Genomic DNA, 13,312 nt, shown 5'->3' on the forward strand with positions numbered 1-13,312 from the left:
TTGTGTGTGTGTGTGTGTGTGTGTGTGTGTCTGTGTGCCCTTTATCTCTGAGAATTTGATCAAATGTGATTGATCTCTCTAGAGGATGCCAGAAGCTAAAGAGGCTCTAGGTGCAACTGTTTTATCATCACATAATCAGATGATTCCCAAAAAGTAAATCGGTGGAATCTTTTATCCCTCAAGTAGAATACTGGATTAGTGAGGAGGAACAGAAATGAAAATAAAGCTTTGAGTCTACACCAGGAGACCAGGACCGACCTGGGGGCCTCAATGGTTTAAAAAGTCTTCAAGTATACAAAACTGCTTTTTTTTTTTTGGCTTGTATTATTGCCTTAAGTGTATCTGCACTGTAAATAACATCCGTAAATTAGCAGTTTAAGGTTTTTTTGTGATTCATGTTTTTATTTTTTCAACATTTATTTATGCTTTTCATTATAAAAAAAATAGAAAACAGTTACTTTTATTAACATTTTTATCAGTTTAAAATGATATATTGTCTGAGTTGATGTTGTTTATTATGGTACAAAAACCCTTTAATAAATTGCCAGTGCATTTTCTGTTATTTTACAGACTTATTTCTCTATATATTATTGCTTATATTGTTTCAAATTACTAAAATGTCAAAAAATGTCACTTTGTTACAACTTGTTGCAACTGTAACAAAGTGCAACTGTTGAATTTTCAGCATCAAAAATCAACAGAGCAGAGATAAAGGAGCAATAATGCAATTACAAACTGTAAATAAACAGTAAGAAAACAAAAAAAAACTGTTAATATCTGATTAACAGATTTTTTTTTTACACTGTCTAAATACAAAACAATGACATATTTGCATGCTGCAAATATATTCATTGAAAACTTTGGATCACACTTCTGCCAACATGGATCAAAGATTTTGATGAATCACATGCACTTTAGCTTTTGGTAAGATATTCAGGCCAATCAAATGCTCTCTAAATCTGAAACACCCTGCCCCTATACTCTAAATAGGCAAAATCACTACTTTTATTTTTTTTTCATTGATTATTTTTTTATATATAGTAAATGGCACATGGACTATAATGAATTTTAAAGAGGATAAAATATTCAGATGATTTAAATATGTTTTTTATTGAGGTGAATAATCTGGTTTTTCATTAAAGGGAAACACTTTCATAACATGGTATCTTTAGATAAGCATAGGCCAAAAAACATTGAGAAAAATTACTCAACTTTACAAGTTTACATAATGTTAAAAAAGATCACACTACAAAAACAGTACAAAATGACAGTAAATATGCTGTTGATAAATCAATATCTTTGTGAGTGAAATTATGTATAATATATTAATTATGTATTATATAATAATATATTAATTATATATAATGTATTAAATTTGTCCATGATTTTTCAAGAAATCCTGTACAATTCCAATTTATGGACTGAAACATTTTGTTTGTGTTTATCTGAGGAAAAAAGTCATACATCTGAAGCAGCAGGGTGAGTAATTTCCTCTTATTTTCAAAGAATAGCTAACTTTTATAATTTCCTATGAATGTGGTACTCTTATTTTGGAGAGGCTTAAAGGAACAGAAGGAAGCAGGCAGCCATACTGTATCTGTTTACAGCTTGTCAGAATGCAAAGTTTGGGAAAGACGAATTACAAGTTTACTCAGCACCTCTCCAGAGAGGTATAAGGTCTGTTTAACTGTATCGCTTGTTATTTTAACATGTGTCTTGTGAAATATTTTGTGAATGCTGTAATTAGGCAACAGACACATCTGTATGTTTGTAATGAGGCAACAGACACAGATACACTGCTTTATATAAGTGTTAATGCACATTTAGTACATTTTAGTACTAACAGACATTTTAGTATAATTATAATTTAGCCTATATTTCATCCACAACACATAAGTCGACAGCATTACTGGGATTGCAGACTCAATTGATAGCAGATAGCTCATTTGCCCAACATGAACCTCTTCTCCACTTTAGTTGAAACGATTGTCATTTGACAAGTTATCTACGCAGTTTGTTAAAATATGTTTGACAACTGAAGTGTGAATATTTTGCACATACTGTATGTATTTCAGAGTACATCATGTGTGAACATCAGACATGAGCTCAGAGCATTATTAGAGGAGAGCTCATTAATATTCACAACCCTTCCAAATAAGATAAAAACTTTTCGTTCTAGGGCCAATTTTTAGATTTTAATGGCTGGTTTCCACTGAGTGGTCTGGTACGGTTTGGTTGAGTATGCATTTATAGCCATTTCCGTTGTCAAAAGGTACCTAAAAGCGAACCGTACCAAACCACTTTTTGGGTACCCTTTGCAAAACAAAACAAAAGGGTACCAAAAGGCGAAGCAAGATGCACAGCTGAATGCTATTGGTTTACAGAGATATGTCATTCGCTCGTGCAACAAGCCAGGAGAATGAAAACAAAGGAACCACCATTTTTAAAAACACAGCCGAGACATTACACCATAATAATATATACACATAACAACAAGCCATGATCGACCCGAGCTCAAACAAACTCGTCTGTCGTCGTCTTTGAAAGACAGCCACAAAGCCAAGAATAGCAGAATCTACCCAATGCCCCGTAGTTTTTTACAAGGCCGTCTAAAGCGCAAACAGTTTCGCTTTCTCTCGCGCGTTCCCCATGCGTGTATATTTGAAATAACCCACTTCTTGAGCTGATAATAATAATAACGTGCACGTGATTATTGAAGTGCTTCTGACATCCTTTCAGAAACGGACAAACCCAAGACTGACGTATGAAAAAAAACAACGGAGCAAATGATTGTTTCAGCAACCTAAAACATGAACAAATCATCACCTTTTTGGCTATTATGAATTCTGAATGACCTAATTACTTTCTAACAAGAAGCTACATGTGCTGGTGAAGATTAAAGAGACTGATGAGAAGTTTGCTCTGACTGTGGGTTATATGTTGTGTGTTGTTTTTGAACCCAAATAAGGACTTAATGTATGCTGTGTGTAGTTTTTCTTTAATTGGTATATCAGAGACTGTAAAGGTTTAGATTTATTTATTTATTTTATATAAATGCAGATGTTACAGTAGGCTATTTCGCATCATTGATCTGCAGTTATAATCAAATCATGTTCATAGAAAGGTTAGTAATGAACATTCATACACACGTATTTATGTGTATAAAGCATCTGTTTTGTGAGAAGTGCTTCTCATATGATATGTGAACGACCCTTACAGCTTTATTTTGACATTTCCTTGAGTGAGAATGACATCAACTGAAACTTTCTGTGGTACACCACGCCCAAAAAGAAAAGAGTACCATTGGTAACCTATTAGCAGTGGAAACGCAAGCTTGATAATCGTGACACTTACCGACCCGTAATCATACTGTACCAGTCAGTGAATACGGGCCATAAATGGTCTTGTAAATCCTGTTGTTGTAAGCTGAAAATTAAGGCAAGATCAAGAGAGTACATTTAGAATAAATCAGCAATTCAGTCTTTCTACTTATTGCTCATAGAAGATTTGATAATTAATGAAAAATATTTCAATAAACCACTAGTTGCAAGAATACAAATGGAAAATCCTCAAAAAGGTCAACTAAAACAGATTCAGAGGGGCTCAGCAAAGCTAACAAACTTCACCAAATCACAAGTCGGGAGAAATTACACAAGTGTGAGGAGATGCCCTGAGCAGAAAACATTTTGTGATGCTCCTCAGACCACTGACTACCAAAAATAAAAATAGAGCCAATTACTGCAACATCCTCTCAGAGGGATGCCATGATAGGTTGTCAATAGGCAGGCTAACTGAATGAGTTTGCATTGTCAGTGCAATGCATTCTAATTGACTCCATCTCCTCCTAGTGGCAGTCTGATACTGAAGTGGGCAGACTCGAGTTTCTCATTATAGCGCAAGTAATTGTGGTCTGAGTGGGTCTGTGGATTCAGTCCTACAGCAGTCTGACAACCTCTGTGCTTCAGAATTGTGTGTATGTGTGTGTGTTGTGGGACAGATTGGCTCTTCTGCGACTGATTGTGGAAGTAAATGAGTCTTCATCTACTTGAGAATGTCTGTCCCTCAGCTGGAATGACAGAGAAACAAGAGTGGTTAACTTTGCTCTCTGTCTGTTAAGTTTTAGGGCTCTGCAATGCAAATTGAAGCTTAAAATAAGCCACAGGAGATGTGCAGAACAGTGTAAAAAGTTAACTTTTTGTCATACTTTGCATGTTTCAGGGTGCACTGGTGACAAACAAGCTCTCCAAATGTTTATAAATGAAACAGACTTTAACCTAAAATCGCCATACAGAAATATTCCTCTCCCAAAGAGACAGAGACATTTTCCAACAGTCCTAAATCATAAAAATCCAGCTCAAATTCTCCTATATTTCAATAAACCCCAAGAAAAATGCAGGCAAAAAAGGCCACCCGTAAACTCGCAGGAGGTGACAATGAAGAAATAAATCAAGATCTCTCAAAAACAGTGCAAATGGCATCACACCGCACCATAACAATAAAGCCCAGGCATAGATGTTGTTCAGATGGGAGATGCTTATAGTTGTGGAGAGCGTCTCGCTGCTGCCTTACGGCCGTGACTGTCATTTGGCTATTATTATGAAGAGTGAGTGTAATGCCAGGCTGTATGAATAGGATTGTCGCGCTGATTGTGATGTATAGTTTTTCATTACCATTCTCTGGCCTTTGCCATCCAGCATGTAGGAAATCCTATTTATCCCCTAATTTGTAAGCCCCCCAACCTTGGCTGATAGCAATCAGAGCCTGTAATTGTGTGCGCCGCCGACGGACAACGTAAAGGGTGACAGCGCGAGAAGGCAGGGGAGGGGCAATGAGAAAGGAATAGAAAAAGTGACAAAGAATGAGAAAAGAGAGGGAAGGAGTGTGACCTGAAGGCGTTTTAAAGTGCACAAAACACACCACGCTCTTCAAAAACAGAAAAATCAGTCTATTCTTAGTCCTTGTTGCACATAACTGAATAAATACATCCCATCACTTATTCAAAATTGACATTTGTAAGTATTGTTCCAAAGCTATTTCGGTGAAAAACAAAATAATATGTTTATTGTCTCTGTGTCAGCGGAATCCAAGATATTTGTATACATTTTTCTCAAATTGAGGTTGCTTAAAAGATAGTTAGATTTGAAGTCTTAAGTTCCCAAACTCCCAGACTTATATTTAGCCAGATTGTATTATAGCTTTTTAAACAGTGGTATCAAGACCAACACTTCAAATGGCACTTACAGTCTGCCTGTGTCTCTAATGAATACGTAATTGACTCATTTCTATGCACTGTGCCAAAAGGGATTTTTGCATTAAATGTGTGATTGCGCCCTCTATTAGACATCATTAAACTAATTCCAAATCAGTCTTAATAAGACTTTATGAGCCTTTCTTAAAGCTCTAATTCTCCTCTCTGCCCTCATTCAATTCAAGTCAAATATTCAAAAAATATGAAAATTGCAAATTATACCCTTATTTAATAATCATTTGGTAATGGCCTGACAATGGACAGTGAATTTTTCAAAGGATAAAATGGAGACTTGCTTGTAAATTTTCTTTAGGAGCTCATTTAAAGCGATCAAAAAAATCTGACATTTATGACAAATTTATGCTTCAAGTCCAAATATTGAGAAAAAAAAATTGCATTAAAATCTACAAGACGAAATGTCATTATTTTAAACATAAATGCCAATGTTGTGGGAATAAAGTTAAACAAAGTAAGTAAAAATAGTGATGAGGTGAGATTTAAAAGTTGAAAGTTATTAAATTTAAGTCAAAGTTATAAGATAAAACGTCCTAATTATGACATAAAAACCTTAAATTGTGATAAAATTCGAAATGATGGCAAAGTAAGTGCAAAAATGATATAGTTGCCATTATGAGATACAGCCATTATACTGATATAAAGCAAAAGTTAATAAGATAACACCAGAAGATAAAGAGCCATGATAATTCAGTCACTATCCTTCGGCTTATTCCCTGATTTATCAGGGATCACCACAGTGAAATGAACTGCCAATTACTCTGGCATATGTTTTATGCAGCGGATGCCCTTCCAGCTGCAACCCAGCACTGGCAAACACCTATACACTCTCATTTATACAAACATATTACTTCACTATGGCCAATTTTGTTTACCCAAAGCACCTATAGCACATGCATATGGACTGTGGAGGAAACCCACGCAAACAAAGGGAGAGCATGCTAATTCCACACAGAAATGCCAACTGGCCCTGCTGGGACTCAAACCAGAGACCTTTTTGCTGAGGTGACAGTGCTAACCACTGAGCCACTGTGTCACCCCATCATAATATGTGTGACAAACAATTAAAATGTAAGATAAAATTCTTAAATTATTTAGTCAAAATATTAAGATTAAAATGGGAAACTATGAGATAAAAACTGTTACAGGAATAATGAGTTAACAATTTTAACGAAATATCAAAGTTCAATGAGAAAAATTCAAGAGCTGTAAGTTTTCAACTTGTCATATTGTGTGTCAAAATATAAAAAATTTTGAGATAAAAAAAAATATTAAAACATAATTTTTTTGAGGGCAATATCACAAAAGTAGCAGTGCGATATGGCTGTGATCGGCACTAGTGGGAGGCGTGCGTTGGCACAAGGCTGCAGGCCGAGTGCCTTAGTGTCCCACCAGTGACGATATACAGCCATACCTCCATATAGGGCTATCTCCATGCTATGAGTGTGATATTGCGGGTTTATACAACAGTTCGACAGCAAAATCGTGTGTATAAAAATGAAAATCAAACACAGAGTGTCTGAAAATCCTTTTGTATAAGGATCTACTTTAGTCTGCCATTCCTTCACATCTGCAGCTGACGTCAGAACAGCAGAAAACGTCACTAATTTACCAACGTCACTTTAGACCTATTTGAATGATTTTCTAGAGTAATGTCTAAAGTGATGACAAAACAGGTGATTTTGCTAACATTTCAAGATTATAAGGCTGTTCGGCATGAAATGCCATCAGTTTACAGAGATTTCCCAGTATTTCTCTGTTGCAATCAGGAGATCACAATAAAAAAAGCCCCAAAAAAGCCAAAGCAACTCAAACACTACCAGATTACTGCTGTGTTTGTGATAAAAAAAAAAAATACAAACACATGCGGGTATTTCTTCTTTCTTTTTTTTAACTGAACTAGTCTGCATTACCGAAAACAGAAGATTCATTAGGAACAAACAGATGGCCAACCAACCAACTAAGTGTTATACAAAGAGTGGTCAACACAAAATACACACTCCTGATATGCGAGTTCCATCTCACCCTCAATACACTACATTTACTATGGTATAAATACATCACTGCAAAATAAAAGAGAGATCGACTTAGAATACCACGTACCAATTTTAGAATGATTTGATCAGCTGTAGTTTAAAAATATGCCGATCTTTTCTCCTCTAAGGGCTTACTATGCAGTCTCTGTCCCTATCTTGTGGATGGACAACATCAATCATCTTTACTCAAAGACAAGCTGATGGATGCTGATGTCTGTCTCTCAGAAATTATAAAATGTTTAAAATAGGCACTATCCTTATAAATAAACTGCACAGATGCAATCTAAACAACTACATTCTAGCCGAACAAAAGCCTTAAAATTACATGATGTTGTCCAACAGCAGCAATATTTGATAAACTGTATTGAGTTTGTTGATCTGCTGTCACTCTGTGAGGGTGGAGTAATACACAAGGTTGAGGAGGATGAACAAGTGCTGTTATTGCAGAAAGTTGTAAGGCTATCAGCCAATCAGATTCGAAAACTAGACAGAACTGTTGTATAAAACTGATTAGATAGAACTGATATTAGTAAAAGGAGGTAACATGTTTAACTAAATGTCAAAGTATGATAAAAAGTCAAAGATAAAAAGTTTTTGTGTTTGAAATGGCCTTTAATAAGTGGTACCTCCAAGACTTCATCTAATACATCATGTAAGATCTGATTTAAGTGTTAAATGCCCTTAAAGGCACAACTCTATCTAAAACATGCACACACAGAATAAATCCTACCAATCTGACCTGCACTCCCAATGCATCGTGTCTTTCTTCAAGCACCCTGAGCTGTAATTAACCCCTCTGCTTGTAATTCCAGCTTGAACGTATTGATTTTCTCCCATTGGCAAGGACCGAAGATTACACTTTAGTGCCTTCAGTGAATTGATAAGTTAGCCTCTCTCACTTAAGGCCATGCCAATAACAGTCTAAGTACAGATAGAAAAGCAATTAATATCGCTGAACACAAAAGCAAAATTCAAATGATGGTTCAGAGATCTAAAAAAGTCGTGACAAGAGGTATACCAAAGTTTGCATATTTTATGGTCCAAGCTTTATTCTTGGGTTTAATCTCTGGCAGAAATTGACAGCGGAGGAAGAGGCCTGTCATCCGTGATAGCTCAACAGCATCTTGGGGTTGAATCCTTTAAATCTGCCACTTTCCCTGGGCTTAGCCTTGCGATAACCTCTCTCAGAGTACACACGCAAAGCCTGTTTCAATCGCCAACTAAATTTCCACAGACTTTGATAGCAAACACAACCCTGGCTCAGGCAATTTTGGGATTTAATAAAATGGTTCCTAAAATTAGCAGGCCTAGGTTAGCAGCTAGCACGAGTGGGTTTTTTTTTTTTTTTAACCTTGGCTTCTTGTGCACACACTTCAGCGCTCCTCTACTGTGGCATCAGCTGCAGGAGCTAATGAAACGTCAGGCTGATAATTGAGGCAGTGCTGGTCAAAGAGATGGAGCAGAATAACTACTCTCTGTCTTGCTCACAGCCATCCGCTTCATTGGCTTGGCCGCTGGATGGGACAGAAACAGCTTTCTCTCAATGAACTAAACAATCTTTTACTTAACAGTGTGGGTAAAAGCTTGTCAATGTCACTTCAAAAGTATTTCTTTTTTACTGTTAATACCTTTCAAAGGTTCCTTTTTACATATATTTTATTAGGAAAGTGCTAATTATTATTTTCACGTTATAACCAATAACAAATAAATGTCAATGGTCAATATTAAAAGTATAAATGAAATACTATTGTGTAAATACATAGAATTACGAAATGCCATAGCATAAAAAATGCATTTTATTTTGAGATTTAATTTAATTGCTAAATTAAATTATTGGTATTTTTAAGATTATCCTAAAATAAGTATAGACAATTTAAAACATTTCATTAGAAACAAAATAGGCGATTAACATGCACAAACATTTAAAATTTGATATGGATCATACAGTTGAAGTCAGAATTATTAACCCCCTGAACTATTAGCCCCCCCAAATTTCCGTTTAACAGAGAAAAGTTTTTTTTTTCAACACATTTCTAAACATAATAGGTGTAATAACTCATTTCTAATAACTGATTTATTTTATCTTTGCCATGATGACAGTACATAATACTTGACTAGATATTTTTCAAGACACTTCTATACAGCTTAAAGTGACATTAAAGGGCTTACCTAGGTTAATTAGGTAGGTTAGGGTAATTAGGCAAGCTATTGTATAATGGTGGTTTGTTCTGTAGACTATAGAAAAAAATAAAGCTTAAAGGGGCTAATAATTTTGACCTCAAAATGTTCTTTAAAAAAATTAAATCTGCTTTTATTCTTGCCGAAATAAAACAAATAAGACTTTCTCCAGAAGAAAAAATATTATCAGACATACTGTAAAAAAATTCTTGCTCTGTTAAACATAAATTAACAAAAATAAAATGTAAAGGGGGGCTAATAATTCTGACTTCATCTGTATATGCATCCATAATATATAAAAGCAAAATATCTGTAAAATTAATAATGTACATTATGGATGCAAATGATCTATATCAAATATTACATATATATATATATATATATATATATATATATATATATATATATATGATAGTAAACATTTATATCCCCTTCAATAATCTAAATATTTCTTAAAATTAAAAATTTAACATTATTACATTTGAAACAATTACAAATATATATATATACGATTACATTTTTTTCAAGTGCTCAGAGAAAAAAATGTATTACCATCAATATTGAAAATAGCCATACTGCCTAATATTTTGAGGAAGAGTATTTTTTCCCAGAATTCTTTGCAAATAACAGGTTGTTTAAAAATCATTCATAACATTGTAAATGTCTTTACAGTGTATTATGATAAATTTATTTTTAAAAAAAATTTAAATAGCAATTTAAAAAATTGCTATTTTAAAAGTATTCATTTCTTTAAAAAAACAGAATACAGACCAAAACATTTAAACAAGATTGTCTAAAAAATAAAAAATAATTTAATCAGTTCATCATACCGCCCAGTGGCATTCGTTTTAAAGACGAAATGCAGCCATACGTATCTCTCACTGCATAATTTGTGATCTGCAAAAATGTATATAGGGCTACGTTTTCAGAATGAGCCTATGTTGTAAACATTTCTACTTGATATTCCATATAAGTGTGTTATTTCTGCCCCCAGTTATGCTTCCCCCTCATACCAAGGTGTCCTACTGACTTTTCTCAAGAGAGTCAAAAACGTCCCCATTTAATCACCTTCTTTTCAAAGTGTCTTAGGGGCATGGATATGGAAACATTGTCCAACGCAAACTGAGGTGGTTAAAACTGGCTGTGAGCACGACTACTAACACTTGACTGGGACATAAACGTCATCTGAGAGGTAAAAAGGAAGCTGAAATAAGCTACACTGACCTTTCCCTGTAGACATATAACTTCTCAAATTTGAAGTCCACCGCATCCGACTGAATCGTGAAATAAAGCGTTTGATTGTCTCTCCTGGAGATGAATTGACCTATGTTGATATTTAAAAAAGAAAGAATGAAATCAAGATCAAACAATGGTTATTTAAATGAGTTTCACTCTCAGAAGATGTACTCTGGAGTTCAATGAAAGCTCATTATCGTCATCTGACAGCGATGGAGATCTTTGCATTTTGATAGAGTGATGAAAACTGCACGAAGACTCGCTGTCAATGACAGACCTCAAGTCATCTTTTTCTTGACTAACTCTTCTCCATCACATCCATACTGCATCTGCTTCTAGGCGTGCTCTCAGACAATGACGTATAGGCACAATTAGCCCTGGAAAGACTTCAATTATGATAAAAACCCTTCACCCCTCTTAGGCCATGATTAAAAAGCTCTCCTCCACTCCAGTGCCTCTGATAAAGAGCTCTCGTTTCACACCATCACTTCTTCGTCGGGATAATAAACCACTCCGCCAGGGTTCGGCCCAATGCTTTTTACCTCTCCGCCGCTTTACATCTGGTGTCCCACTGAGGAGAAATGCTCAGCGATTTGCATTTTCACATGTGTAGCATTGCAATGACCCTGTTTAAGCTCCAAAGACACATTAAGGTGAACGTCATCCTGAATTGAACAGAAATAAACAAGAAAAGCATGAGGAAAGACATGCAACTGCTTATACGTCCTTCATCCGGTGACACAAATGGCCATGCAAAATTTGTGAATTTGCTTTGTAACAGGTTTGATTAATGGATTTGCTGTAATGAGATGGAGCCATCACAAAGTCATGAAAAGAAACATAGAGGAAGGGAGAGAGGGGGAAAGAAGGATAGTCTTTCGGCTGTGTTCTGTCAAGGGAGAAATTACACACTTACTGATTTTTTTTTTCCACCAAGGATGGCCACCATAGATCATACGGCGGGATTTACGAGCCAATTTCCAACATGAAATATAGACACCAAGAATCAATTTTACCACTGTTTTTCACTTTCTCACCTCTCAACAGATCACAGCTGCTGGCTTTCCTCGGGTTCAATGGAAGATGCTATATTATCTACAGTCAGACCAAATAAAGAGGATTAATTCCTTTCCAGTGAACACTATACCACTTACCTTGTATTTAAAACAATGCTGAGGGAGGAGGTGTTAAAAAGCTGATTCCTGTTGTTGCAGTGTGGTATTTGGTTATCTTTATAATAGCCTATGCAAAGTTTGATAATCTGGCTTCTTAATAAACTATTACAGCTGTTGTGTTTGTAAAATATTGCTTGAATTACGTTAATCAGGCCTACTTAAAAACTCAAAGAGAAATAACAAAGTGCATAATAAAGTGTAATGATCAGAATTAGGTATAGGTTAGCTAACTGGAGCCACTTTCAGACATTATTTTACAGATAAATGAGGGAAAATCCTTATAGCCAATCAGAATCCAGCAGACAAACAGCTCGATCATTTTAAGCGGCAAACCTTAAAATGTCTTCTGTTCTTGGTGAAATGGTCCATGGGAACACCAAAACTCAACGATACTAATTCCTTAATATAATATAATATAATATAATATAATATAATATAATATAATAGCCAACTACCTTACATTCGCTTTTAATCATGAACCTACAGAGAGCTTTTCAATAGAAGAAACTCAGTTAACGTTTGGTTATGTTACCTCAGTTGAGAGCCTTACTAAAGCTCTTTACCGGCGTCAAGCATAAATTTATCACTGGTTATGCAGAGTTGGCATGCAAATTATAAATGTTTCCTGTCATGTTCAATGCTGTAATGAATTTACTGGAGATGTCTTTATCGCGGAGAATTCATGAAGTGGCGATGACGAGGCGCAGAGCTCGCGCCTTTTTCGCGTTATTGATGCGCGTGCTTGACAGCTAATTTAAAACGCGCCGAGCGCCTCACAGATCCAGAAAGAGGGAAACAGAGGGACGTAAAGAAACTAATCAGTGCATTTGGGTAGGTTATGTGTACTTAATACTTTCAAATGATGAACATTTTAACCTTAGCTTTTACACCTGTTTTAAACCACATCTCCTAATCTAAACCTAATCATCAACCACATTTCACTTAAAGGGATAGTTCACACAAAAATGAAAAATCATTTACTCACCCTTGTTTCAACCCGTTGAGTTATATAAAAGAAAGTAATTTGAAGAATTCTGGAAACCTGTAACCACTGACTTCCATAAATAGTTTTTTTCGTACACTTTAAAAAAGCTGGGTTCCACACAGTAGATTTGTGTTGGGACAACATGAAGGAATTAAGTTAACTTATAAAGTTTTTACTCATTTAAGCGGATTGAGCATACAACAATTAAGTTGCCCCAACCCCCAAAAATACTCAAGAATTGTGTTGTTTCAGCTCATTTTAAATAAGAAGTTTGAACAAACATTTTGAGTTTACAATTGTAGAAAATCATTGACTTCTTTTTGATTCTGGAAGTTGATGGTTTTCAGCTTTCTTCAAAATATCTGCTTTTGTGTTCAACAGAGGAAACTCCTAAACGTTTGAATCCACTTGACTGAGAAAACAGTCAATTTTAAATTTT

General features: G+C 35.2%; 1 protein-coding gene and 1 long non-coding RNA gene across 2 annotated transcripts in view; one reads left to right on the forward strand and one right to left on the reverse strand.

The window, feature by feature from the left end:
* Nucleotides 1–12,139, reverse strand: part of rnf220b (ring finger protein 220b) — a 147,393-nt gene extending 135,254 nt beyond the window's left edge. The window contains exons 1-3 of the mRNA XM_087264475.1: nucleotides 11,751–12,139; nucleotides 11,256–11,378; nucleotides 10,702–10,801 (exon numbers count right to left, since the gene is read on the reverse strand). The gene's annotated coding sequence lies outside the window, so the exon portion shown is untranslated. The remainder of the gene's footprint in view (nucleotides 1–10,701; nucleotides 10,802–11,255; nucleotides 11,379–11,750) is intronic.
* LOC147842616 (uncharacterized) overlaps nucleotides 1–13,312 on the forward strand; it is a 1,013,036-nt gene that overhangs the window by 841,407 nt on the left and 158,317 nt on the right. The gene's annotated exons all lie outside the window — the stretch shown is intronic.

The sequence above is a fragment of the Danio rerio genome, chromosome 8 (genome assembly GCF_052040795.2).
Source record: "Danio rerio strain M-AB ecotype USA chromosome 8, GRCz13ab, whole genome shotgun sequence".
Lineage (NCBI taxonomy): Eukaryota > Metazoa > Chordata > Actinopteri > Cypriniformes > Danionidae > Danio > Danio rerio.